The following is a 12,587-nucleotide window of genomic DNA, read 5'->3' on the forward strand; positions in this document are numbered from 1 at the left end:
CAGACAGGAAGGGAGAGAGATGAGAAACATCAATTCTTCGTTGTGGCTCCTTAGTTGTTTATTGATTGATTTCTCATATGTGCCTTGACGGAGGCGGGGGTTACAGCCGAGCTAGTGACCCCTTGCTCAAGCCAGCAACCTTGGGCTTTAAGCAGTGACCTTTGGGCTCAAGCCAACCACTATGGGGCCATGTCTGTGATCCCACACTCAAGCAAGCGACCCATGCTCGAGCTGGTGAGCCCATGCTCAAGCTGGATGAGCCTGTGCTCAAGCAAGTGACCTCAGGGTTTCAAACCTTGGTCCTCTGCTTCCCAGACCAATGCTCTGTCCACTCTACCACTGCCTGGTCAGGCTTAAATATTGTTCTTAAGGTATTTGTTTGATTGTCATTTATGGCAGTGGTCCCTAACCCCTGGTCCGGGGGCCATTTGGTACCGGTCTGCAGAGAAAGAATAAATAACTTAACATTATTTCCGTTTTATTTATATTTAAGTCTGAACGATGTTTTATTTTTTAAAAATGACCAGATTTCCTCTGTTACATCTGTCTCAGACTCACTCTTGACGCTTGTCTCTGTTACTTGATAACGCTTGTCTCTGTTACTTAATACATTTATCCGTCCCACCCTAAAGGCCGGTTTGTGAAAATATTTTCTGACATTAAACCGGTTCGTGGCCCAAAAACTGTTGGGGACCACTGATCTATGGGATCTGTCGTTGTGTCCTATTAAAGAGATCCAGGTTAGCAAATTATTTTGTTCATTAGTGTGATGAGTAAGCTAGGTCAAAATTTTGCTAGACCATCTGTGGTATATTGTTTATTTTTATTTTTTTTGTTTTTTTTTGTATTTTTCTGAAGCTGGAAATGGGGAGAGACAGTCAGACAGACTCCCGCATGCGCCCGACCGGGATCCACCCAGCACGCCCATGAGGGGCAAAGCTCTGCCCACCAGGGGGCGATGCTCTGCCCCTCCGGGGCGTCGCCCTGCCATGACCAGAGCCACTCTAGCGCCTGGGGCAGAGGCCAAGGAGCCATCCCCAGCGCCCAGGCCATCTTTTGCTCCAATGGAGCCTTGGCTGCGGGAGGGGAAGAGAGAGACAGAGAGGAAGGAGGGGGTGGGGGGGTGGAGAAGCAAATGGGCGCTTCTCCTATGTGCCCTGGCCAGGAATCGAACCCGGGTCCCCCGCACGCCAGGCCGACGCTCTACCGCTGAGCCAGCCGGCCAGGGCCATCTGTGGTATATTGTATGGGCTGAACTAGCGAGGTTAGAGTAAGATGTTTTTTTGGAGTGCTGAGTCTTAAGCAGGGAGAAGTATATGGAAATTCCTCTCATTAAGCTTCATTCCTCTGAGTGTGGGATCCTCTGATTTCTAAACCATTTGCAGGTGGCAGAACATAATATGTGTGGTCACAGAATCAAAAAATCTTAGCACTAGGCCCTGGCCGGTTGGCTCAGCGGTAGAGCGTCAGCCTGGCGTGCGGTGGACCCGGGTTCGATTCCCGGCCAGGGCACATAGGAGAAGCGCCCATTTGCTTCTCCACCCCCACCCCCCTCCTTCCTCTCTGTCTCTCTCTTCCCCTCCCGCAGCCAAGGCTCCATTGGAGCAAAGATGGCCCGGGCGCTGGGGATGGCTCCTTGGCCTCTGCCCCAGGCGCTAGAGTGGCTCTGGTCATGGCAGGGCGACGCCCCGGAGGGGCAGAGCATCGCCCCCTGGTGGGCAGAGCGTCGCCCCCTGGTGGGCGTGCCGGGTGGATCCCGGTCGGGCGCATGCGGGAGTCTGTCTGACTGTCTCTCCCTGTTTCCAGCTTCAGAAAAAAAAAAAAAAAAATCTCAGCACTAGAAATCAGAGATAGTCCAGCCACCACTTTTTTTTAAAGACTTTATTCATTTTAGAAAGAGAGAGAGAGGAGGGGGGAGGAACAGGAAGCATCAGTTCCTGCGAATACCTTGACACCGGGCAAAGCCCAGGGTTTCGAACTGGTCACCTCAGCGTTCCAGGCTGCTGCTTTATCCACTGTGCCACCACAGGTCAGGTCTTTCAGCCATCCACTTTTGACAGATGGTAATGATTAATAGTTATAAATGACTTTATAGTTTTGCATTGTACTTTTAAACAGTTTAAAATTTTTTCAGCCCTACTTGAAATACCATTTTTTTTGTCCAGTGTAATCCAGCAAGTTAGAAAGAACTGTTAGAATCCAGGTCTTCTATCTGCTCTCTCACCATTGATAGATTGTTTTTAAACTATAGATTTGGGAAAACCAAAGCATTGGATTAATTATTGAATAGTGGAACTGTGTTTTGGCCTCTTTAATTTAGTCCTCAGCCCACACTGCAGTAAAGGAGCTCTGTCAGGAGAGGAGTCAGGTCACTTGTTTCCTGAATTATAGTTAAGGCTGGGTGTTATTTTATATATATATTTTTCCTGTCTGCCCACACTTACCGTTCTGGAAATATTTTTCTTTGAACAAATAGTTATAAGGGCCTTGTTTCTATGAAGCTCCCTTGTATGACTGTTTCAGGATGTTATCTGCTTTTTGTCTGAGGTCTATTTTCTTTGAAAAAAGAAAAAAGGTCTCTATCTGCTAACCTCAGAAATTCCTCAGTGTAGATGCAGTTTGTATCTTTTGTGGTTTGTAGTTTGGGGCCTGGCTGTGACTTCTGGTTTACCATATTCTTTATAATGAAAGGATATGGGAAGTAACAGAGACTTTTAGGATTTTTAAAGGCAGGAAGAGAGAGGAGGAAATGATTTAGAAATAATAATCACAAACCATGACTTACAGGCCTACCTCAGAGATACTGTGGGTTTGGTTTTAGACCACCACAATAAAGTAAGTCGTTTTCTGTTGGTGGTGGAGGGTTTTGCCTTCAGTTTGTAAAAGATGCAACATCTGTATAGTGCAATAAGTGAAGTGCAGTAAAGTGCAGTATGCCTGTATAGGTGAATAAACCCAATTAATAACAACCATGCATTTTTGTTATAATACATTAGAATTACTTTCCAGGAATGTCAAAGGACTTGGTTCTTTTCTCTGTTGTGTTATCTCTGATGCCCTTTCTTTGTTTTTATAGTTTTAGAATAATGGCCTTCTAACAATGTGTTAGCCTAGTTATAAAAGTTAGGTATTAAAGATAGTGCTTTACATAGTAGTTGCTTAATAAAGATTTATTGTATTAATTATTAAAAGATAGAGGCTGCCTAATCAGATTTTCAAAGAATTGCATATTACCTTTTTTTCCCCCCTAGATATAAGGCATAATACTTGTTAAAACTTAAGCCAAACCTTCATAACTTTTCTAAGTGCTGAATAAGAGAAGAATATAGGGCTTTGTAGAAGAGAAGAATGACAAAGATTGTTATTCTTTCTAAAAAATTTTTCATTGATTTGAGAGAGAGGAAGGGAGAAAAAGAGAGAGGGAAAGCATCAACTTGTTTCACTAAGTTATTCCATTTAGTTGTATACTTATTGATTGCTTCTTGAATGTGCACTGACCAGGGGTTGAACCCATGACCTCTGCTGCTCTGGGTTGATGCTTTATCCACTGAGCCACCCCACCGGAGATAGTTTTTCCTTACTGAAAAAGTTGAAGACCAAAATCAGATTTAGAGGTAAGATGGTAATGAGAGTCATTTTGTACTACACTCTTATTATTTTATAATTTTTGATTTATAAAGGTAAATTTTTATATAGTTCAGATGAATCTGTACTTTTTTTATTTTGTTTTTTAATGGATCTTATTTTAGTTTATTAAACCACTTCTATTGACTCAGGATCATAATCTCTAGAGAAAAATAAAACAAATATTTAAAAGTACTTATTACACCGACATCTACCCGACATCTACGGTTCAAAACCCTGGGCTTGCCTGGTTAAGGCACTTATGGGAGTTGATGCTTCCTGCTCCTCTCTCCCTTCTCTCTCTCTCTGCCTCTCTCATAGTTGCTTCACTTTAGTTGTTCGTGCCTTGACTGGGCAAGACCAGGGTTTTGAACCAGCAATCTCAGCATTCCAGGTCGACACTTGATCCACTGTGCTACCACAGGTCAGGCTATATCTAAATTTTAATGAATTATTTCCCCCTTAAAGCAGAGATTCCCTACTGAGATAGTAAAAGAGATAGTGTAGCCTAAGGTTATATCTGTCCCCTGGATTTGAAACCCTACCTTCCTTTTACTATTTGTATGACCTTGGGCAATTTACGGCTGTGTTTTAGTTTCTTCATCTTTGAAGTGGAAATAGACCAATCTCATTGGGTTGTGGTAGGATTAAATAAATTAATACATTAAGTGGCTTGGAACAGTGTCTGGCACATGGTGAGTATCCATTAAATGTTCGTTATTTCTAACATTTTATTCTTTGCATCACTTAACTTTCTAGATAATTTTGACATTGATGAGAAGTGGAGATAAGGTAATAACCTTTGGGCTTGTTGGCAACATATGGGAGAAGTACTATTATTCCCATTTTATAGTTGAGGAAACTGAGGCACGACACAGTTAAATAACTTGCCTAAAGTTATATAGCAATTATATGGAAAGATTGGGGTTCAAATTCAGATGTGTTAGAATCTAGAGTTTACTTTTTTTATTTTTAACAGAGACAGAGAGAGAGAGTCAGAGAGAGGGACAGACAGGGACAGACAGACAGGAACGGAGAGATGAGAAGCATCAATCATTAGTTTTCTGTTGCGCATTGCGACACCTTAGTTGTTCATTGATTGCTTTCTCATATGTGCCTTGACCACGGGCCTTCAGCAGACCAAGTAACCCCTTGCTTGAGCCAGCAACCTTGGGTCCAAGCTGGTGAGCTTTTGCTCAAACCAGCTGAACCAGCGCTCAAGGTGGCAACCTCGGGGTCTCGAGCTTGGGTCCTCGGGATCCCAGTCCGACGCTCTATCCACTGTGCCACCGCCTGGTCATGCTACCTTTTTAAAAAATATTCAACTTTGGCCCTGTCCACTTGGCTCAGCAGTAGAACATTGGCCTGGTTTGTGGATGTCCTGTGTTCAATTCCGGTCAGGGCACACAGGATAAGCAACCATCTCTTCTCTACCCCTCCACCCCTTCTCTCCCTCTCTCTTTCTCTCTCTCTCTTCCCTTCCCACTGCCATGGCTCAATTGGTTTGAGCACATTGGTCCTGGGCGCTGAGATGGCTGCATGAAGCCTCTGCCTCAGGCACTAAAAATAGCTCAATTGAGAGCATGGCCCCAGACTGGGGTTGCTGGTGGATCCCAGCTGGGGCGCATGCAGGAGTCTGTCTCTCTATCTCCCCTCCTCTCACTTGGAAAAGAAGAAAAAAAAGAGTTAAACTTTATTAACTAAATATATATACTGTTAAAGTATGCATATCAAAGTGTGATGTATTTTCATAAACTCAGCACACCCATGTTGCTAGCACCCCAGAATCCTTCCACCTAGTTACTGTTTGCCCTCTTACCTACCCAGAAGTAACCGCTGTTCTGACTTCTAACAGCAGAGATTAGTTTGCCTGTCTTTGTACTTTATATACATGTAATCATACAATGTGTTCTTTTGTGTCTGGATTCTGTCACACAGCATAAGTCTGAGAGGTTCATTCATGTTGTTGTATGTAGTTTTAGATTGTTTGTTCTCACTGCTGTATAGTTTTCCATACCACAATTTATCCCTCAATTCTACTGTTGATGATGTGGATAGTTTCTAGATTTTTTTTAATATTACAATAATCATTAAATAATACAAATGTTCCTGTATATACCTTTTTTTTGTGAACATGCCCTTTGGTCTATTATGTATCTACTGATGGAATTGCTGGGTCATAGGTATATATTCAACTTTAATAGATACTGCCATACTGTTTATCACAATGGCTGTGTCAATTTATATTCTCACGTACAGTGCATAAGAGTATAGGCTGCTTTCTATCCTCACCATCACTTGGCATATTCCTTTTTATTTTAACAATTCTGGTTGTTACTAAAACCATTCTGGTTGTTAGGGAATGGTATTGCATTACTTAAGTTTATATTTTTTGGATGACTAATTGAGCACCTCAAAAGTTTATTAGACATTTGCATATCCTCTATTTAGAAGTATTGAAGTCTTTTGCCATTTTTCTTTCAGGTGGTCTTTTTAAATTTTATTCATTGATTTAATGGAATTCTTTATGTGCTCTAAATATGCATCTTGTTAGTTATATGTATTGAAAATATATTCTTGTAATCTGTGTTTCCTTTTCATTCTCAATGGTGACTTACTTTTGAGGAACCAAAGTTTTTAGTTATACTATTGTCCGATTTTTCAGTTTTCTCTCTTTATATTTAGTACATTTTGTATTCTGTTTAAAACATCTTTGTTATTGTAGGGTCATAGAGGTGTTCTGTGTTTCCTCCTATAGGCTTTATTGTTTCACCTTTCACATTTAGATGTGCAATCTCAGAGCTGACTCTTAAACACTATGCTATAACACTACTTTGTACTGCCTGTAAAAAGCTCCCCCACGTTCTTTTGTATGTGAGAGCCATTTTCAGCATTCTACAAAGTGAAAGAGAAACATTTCCATTGCTCTCTCACAGCTGGGCCTGAAATACAACAAGGCTTTTGATATGACCAATACAGTGCTTTTAATGCATATTTAGTAAAACAAATGCTAGTCTTTGTGCTTTGATTTAGTACCCATTGGTAAAATTTTAGTGGTTAGGAAACTAAAAAAAAATATAAAGAAAGAAAATAATTTATTAATTTAAAAAGTTTTAAGGGTAAAGAAAATTTTCTTTGGTTATTGAGGATAACCTGACAGGAGACTCCCAGATTCTTAAATCTCCTGTGTGTTTTGGGGAAGAAGAGGCTGTTGGTTGGTCCCCTATTATATAAACTGTGGTTTGAAATTTGGGCTTAGGGACATGTCAGTGTTCTGGGCTCTGTTCTGGTATGCATTCTGTGAAGCAGATAAATGTCACTTTCATCCAGTAGAGGCTTTCTTTGTGGGAAGCATTTGGGAATTTCCAGGGCATTTCCGTGTCTTGTTTTCATGGTTATAGATTTAGAGGTGACTCATGTATATGGCTGTTTTTTTTTTTTTTTGTTTTGTTTTTAACAGAGACAGAGAGAGTCAGAGAGAGGGATAGATAGGGACAGACAGGAACGGAGAGAGATGAGAAGCATTAATCATTAGTTTTTTGTTGTGACACTTTAGTTTTTCATTGATTACTTTCTCATATGTGCCTTGACCATGGGGCTACAGCAGACCGAGTAACCCCTTGACCAAGCCAGCGACCTTGGGTCCAAGCTGGTGAGCTTTTTGCTCAAGCCAAATGAGCCCGCACTCAAGCTGGCGACCTTGGGGTCTCGAACCTGGGTCCTCCACATCCCAGTCCAACACTGTATCCACTGCGCCACCACCTGGTCAGGCTATGGCTTTTGTGAGGAAAATATCTATTTGTTGAGTACCTATAGAAAGTACTGAGCATATGCTTTACATATGTTAATTTGCTCAGTACTTTCTATAGGCCTGTGAAATACCATATTTTTTGCTACATAAGATGCACCTGACCATAAGACACACCTAGGGTTTTAAGGAGGAAAATAAGAAAAAAAAAATTCTAAACCAAATGGTGTGTTAAATATTTAATAAAATACCGTATTTTTCTCTCCATAAGACGCACGGGCATTTCCCCCTCCACTTTGGGGGGAAAAGAAGTGTGTCTTATGAAGCGAAAAATACGGTAGGTATTATTATTTCATGTTATAGATGAGAAAACTGAGATTTGTAGAAGAGAGACCTTGGGCAGGTTACTTAAAATTCAACAAGACATGGAATTAGTCTTTGAATCTAGATTTGCCTGTATTTAAAGTTCTTTTTCTTCCATAATAGTATATCTACTACAGGATATACTCTAGTATCTTCCTAGCTTCATCTGGAAGAGAGGCCTGTCTCACCTGAAAGAAGTAGTTCCCTCAAATGTGTTCATGAATCCCAGGAGAGGTTAATTTTGAAAGATAAGTTTTTTTCTAAAATTTTCGAAATTTATTTTAGAGAGGAGAGAGAGAGAGAGAGAGAGGGAGAGAGGGGGGGGGAGGAGCAGGAAGCATCAACTCCATATGTGCCTTGACCAGGTAAGTGCAGGCTTTCGAACCTGCAACCTCCGTGTTCCAGGTCAATACTTTATCCACTGCGCCATCACAGGTCAGGCCTGAAAGATAAATTTTGATCTCTCTCTAGCACTTATCATAGAGCTGTGTACATAGTAGGAACTCAGTTGAGTGTGGAATAATGTAGTAATATAGCAGTTTGGCTGAGGGTGGGTTAGACAGGGTCTCAATCCCGTGATGGGTGAGTGGAAAAACATTGCTCTGACTGCATATATTATAGCTTGGATTTGTTGAAAGGGTGTATGATGTGAGGTTTTGGGTGAATTATTTTAAGTTGTCTTGCACATTTAATCAATATTTGTGGGTTGTTATGGTGATGAATTATGGGGATATTTTCACCTTTAGGGAGAATTAAAATTTCGGGCTTGGCAAATTCTCTTTCTTTGTGGTAGCAAGATTTGTTCATTTCAGAATTCTTTTTTGGCCTCATTTTGTAATAGATTGGCTAGTTCGGTTTTTGCTGCTATTGTAAAAACTACTGTAATTAGCATCTTTGCTTTCTCTAACGGTTTTATGGGTTTGTTTTAAAGAACCTAAAAAAAAGAAGAAACTTTGATTTTGCTAAATATTTCTTCAAGACGGGTATTTATGCTGGGTGTTACTCTAAATGAGGAATCCCAGAACCACATTTTTCAAATATCTCCAAGACTGAAATGGCCGGAGAAGCTTTTCTCTCAAATTGTCATGAAAATTGGCTATAAATTGGAAAGGTTACAACTGAGTTGGTTAAGAGGAGACTCAAATCTGAGATCATTAAGCATTCACACAGGAACATTTAATTCCTCTGAATGAATTCATGTCTCCTGATCCAGACAAATTACAGCCCAGAGTTGGGATGAGATCATTTGCTCATGGCCAATAACCTTTAAGACTCATGGAATTACCACAAAAAGATGTATTTTCAAAACCGAGACAAAGGTAAGAGCTTTACCTATTCCTTGTCAAAATCTAGAATGGTTTAAGTATATGGTATGAGGATTTAGAACAGAAAACTAAGTATTACGAGCCAATATGGACCTACTAAGAATATGTTAGTTCAGACTAACCATATTTTTTTTATTAAGGGAGTTGACTGGTAGAGGAGGGGAATATGTACTGTCAGCTACCATTTTTGGACTCAGGAATGTTTTGATAGGTATGATTAGTATATAATTGGGGATAAGAGAGAAATTTTAATTTTTTGATGAAGTAGGTGCTGCAGAAGTAGAAGTATAGAAAGAAAATGTGACTTAATAGCAAACGCTAAAATGTAAGGCTTTTATAGTTAGTTGTCTGCAAGTTTGGGTTATGGCAGAAGTGTGGCAAAAGATTGTGATTTTTAGCTTGTGGTATTTTAGATATTGTCAGCCTGACCAGGCGGTGGCACAGCGGATAGATCATAGGCCTGGGACACTGAGAACCCAGGTTCGAAACCCTAAGGTCACTGACTTGAGTGCAGGCCCACTAGCTTGAGCATGGGGTCTCCGGCTTAAGTGTGGGATCATAGACATGACCCCATAGTCGCTGGCTTGAGCAAGGGGTCGCTAGCTTGAGCGAGGGGTCACTGGCACGGCTGGAGCCCCCTGGTCAAGGCACATATAAGAAAGCAATCAATAAACAACCAAGGTACTGCAATGAAGAATTGATGCTTCTCATTTCTCTCCCTTCCAGCTTGTCTCTGTCCATGTGTGTCTCTCTTGCTAAAAACAAACAAACAAATAAATGAAATAGATATTGTCAAAAAAGAGTGGATAATCCTGTTTTAAATGATGCTAGTTAAACCACACCTGGATATGGACTGATTTCAGTTCTAGGAGCTAGGGTCATAAGGGAACAGAAAACCATCTCAAACAAACTACATTCAAAGGAGCAAATTTTTTTCAGATATGTTTTATGACTAGTAAATGGCTCTGACAATAGCTCTCACAGAAGAGTTTCAGAAGAACTTGGAGAAAGAGAAACAGCAACATTGTTGGAATACCATAGCTTTTGATAGCATTCATTTGTATAATTGGCGACTGGCTGACAGGAACAGTGTATGAAGTTCATTCTAGGCAAAGAATAGTATCTGCAAAAGAATGAAGGCATGAAAAAGAGTGCCATATTTGAGGAAATATAAATGAGTTAGTACAGATAATGTGTAAAAAGGGAGAAAGCAACTATGAGTTGATGCTTCCAGCTCCTTTCCTCAGCCTTTCTCTTTCTCTCCTCTCTCCAAAATCAATAAATAAAATCTTAAAAAAAGAAAAGGGAGCTCCTGCATATGGAGCAAAAGCATTTACTGTATTTTGTCAAACCTTTCGAATTATGGGTATTTCTTGCAATCTTTCAAGTCAAGGTATTATTAAAGTGTACCCAGCAAATATTTTAAGGTAAAAAAAATTTAAAAGGGGGGAGTCATATCCTGGAACTCCTACAGGTCTACCATATCATGCTTTTTACTTTAAAATTTTAAAATTTCTTTTGAATGCTGATGAACAGGAGACGCCAAATCTTTTTCTCCTGCAAACTAGTACCTTCTTTATTTGATCCAGCTAATAACACTGTTTTGTCTTTTTCCAAATAGCCCCAGATATATGGAAAAGATTTATATAGGCGGATGGGGATCCTCAAACTCCTCAGCGAGATCTTCTGAGCATGGCTTTTAAGATACCAAGAGGCAGAAAAAGCCCAATAGAGATCAGGGGAACTACCAGCTTTTAGGATACGCCCTTAAAGGCTCCAACACTCCAAAGGGGTCTCATAGGATGCCATCTGGGTCCTGCTTCAATAGTGGAAAGGAAGGTCATTGAGCTAAAGCCTGCCAGACCTACATGCCTCTGCTGTGAGGAAACAGGGACACTAGAAGGTGGGCTTCCCCCTCGCTCCTCTAAGGGAGGGTTCAGTCTCTTCCAGCCCTGCTCCAGCCACCTATGACCTAACCTTGCCCAGAATGCTGGGGTTTGCCACTGAAGGCTGAAGGTGCCCAGGGCCGTTGGCCCCATCTACGACATTGTGGACGAGCCTAGGGTATTTCTTCCAAGAAGCAGGTAAACTGATCTCATTGGCACAAGGGCCACTTAACTATGTTTTGCCTGAATAGTCAGGTTTTTTTATTCTTCCCTCAAAGATCTCTGTTGTGGGTGTTGATAGTCCCATTTTCTGCTGCTTTAATATATAGTGTTTCCTTTATCCCTCCTAACTCAATGCCCCACTCATACTTCAGGCTGGGACCTACTCCTAATTTAGAGTTCTCTTTCCCCCTTTTGCCAACTTCTATTATGAATCTACCTTTGCCACCCAGCTTAGTGTATCCCAAGGTTCTCTTTACCAAGCCACAGTCACAGAGCTCCAGGGAAAAGCAACCTGGTCTCATCTCTCCAGGCAGAGGAGAACAGAAGCTCCATCTCCACACATGCTGCAGATGGCTTTTCCAGTCTACCTGAATCATTACCAGCTAGAAACAGCAGTCATTGGGACTTGGACATGAGCTGCAAAGTATAGAATTGTGACAATAATTCCAGTGCCATGCGGACTTTTCCTGGATGTGGACTTTTCCTGGACTCTTGCTCCCTGTGACAGCTCCTAACAGACTGAACTGGGGTTGGGTTGCATTTATCAGGGACTTGGCATGGTGTTGGGGCCAACTTGGACTTGGTGAACTTGTTAAGGACACTACTCTTTTATGGATTCTTGCTGTATTGGCCAAGAGTTTGCTTAAAGGCTTTAATCACTGTAAAAAAAAAAAAATAGAAGACTGGATAAAGAAGATGTGGCACATATACACCATGGTATACTATTCAGCCATAAGAAATGATGACATCGGATCACTTACAACAAAATGGTGGGATCTTGATAACATTATACGGAGTGAAATAAGTAAATCAGATAAAAACAAGAACTGCAGGATTCCACACATTGGTGGGACATAAAAATGAGACTAAGAGACATGGACAAGAGTGTGGTGATTATGGGGGGCAGGGGGAGGGAAGGAGGGAGAGGGGGAGGGGGAGGGGCACAAAGAAAACTAGATAGAAGGTGACGGAGGACAATCTGACTTTGAGTGATGGGTATGCAACAGAATTGAATGACAAGATAACCTGGACATGTTTTCTTTAAATATATGTACCCTGATTTATTGATGTTACCCCATTAAAATTAATAAATTTATTTATTAAAAAAACAAAACAAAACAAAACCCCTTTACACTTTGCCAGTAGGACTTGTGTCTTTATTGGTCATTGAAGTGGGGCAAAGGAAATAATCCTTTTAAAACTCAAGCAAACTGAGTGTCTTGCATCCTGTCAGAGGAAACAAATTGAAAAAAAAAAAAAAAAAAGGCCTGACCTGTGGTGGCGCAGTGGATAAAGCATCGACCTGGAACGCTGAGGTCGCCGGTTCGAAACCCTGCACTTGTCTGGTCAAGGCACATATGGGAGTTGATGCTTCCTGCTCCTCCCCCCTTCTCTCTCTCTGTCTCTCTCTCTCACTCT

At 41.0% G+C, this 12,587-nt stretch overlaps 1 protein-coding gene and 1 non-coding gene across 4 annotated transcripts in view; both read left to right on the forward strand.

The window, feature by feature from the left end:
* DENND5A (DENN domain containing 5A) overlaps positions 1–12,587 on the forward strand; it is a 97,247-nt gene that overhangs the window by 8,913 nt on the left and 75,747 nt on the right. The window lies entirely within an intron of this gene.
* On the forward strand, positions 12,290–12,413 carry LOC136389908 (small nucleolar RNA SNORA27). The gene has a single exon (XR_010748461.1). It is a non-coding gene; the product is annotated as a small nucleolar RNA SNORA27 (small nucleolar RNA).

Source organism: Saccopteryx leptura, chromosome 1 (genome assembly GCF_036850995.1).
Source record: "Saccopteryx leptura isolate mSacLep1 chromosome 1, mSacLep1_pri_phased_curated, whole genome shotgun sequence".
Taxonomy (NCBI): domain Eukaryota; kingdom Metazoa; phylum Chordata; class Mammalia; order Chiroptera; family Emballonuridae; genus Saccopteryx; species Saccopteryx leptura.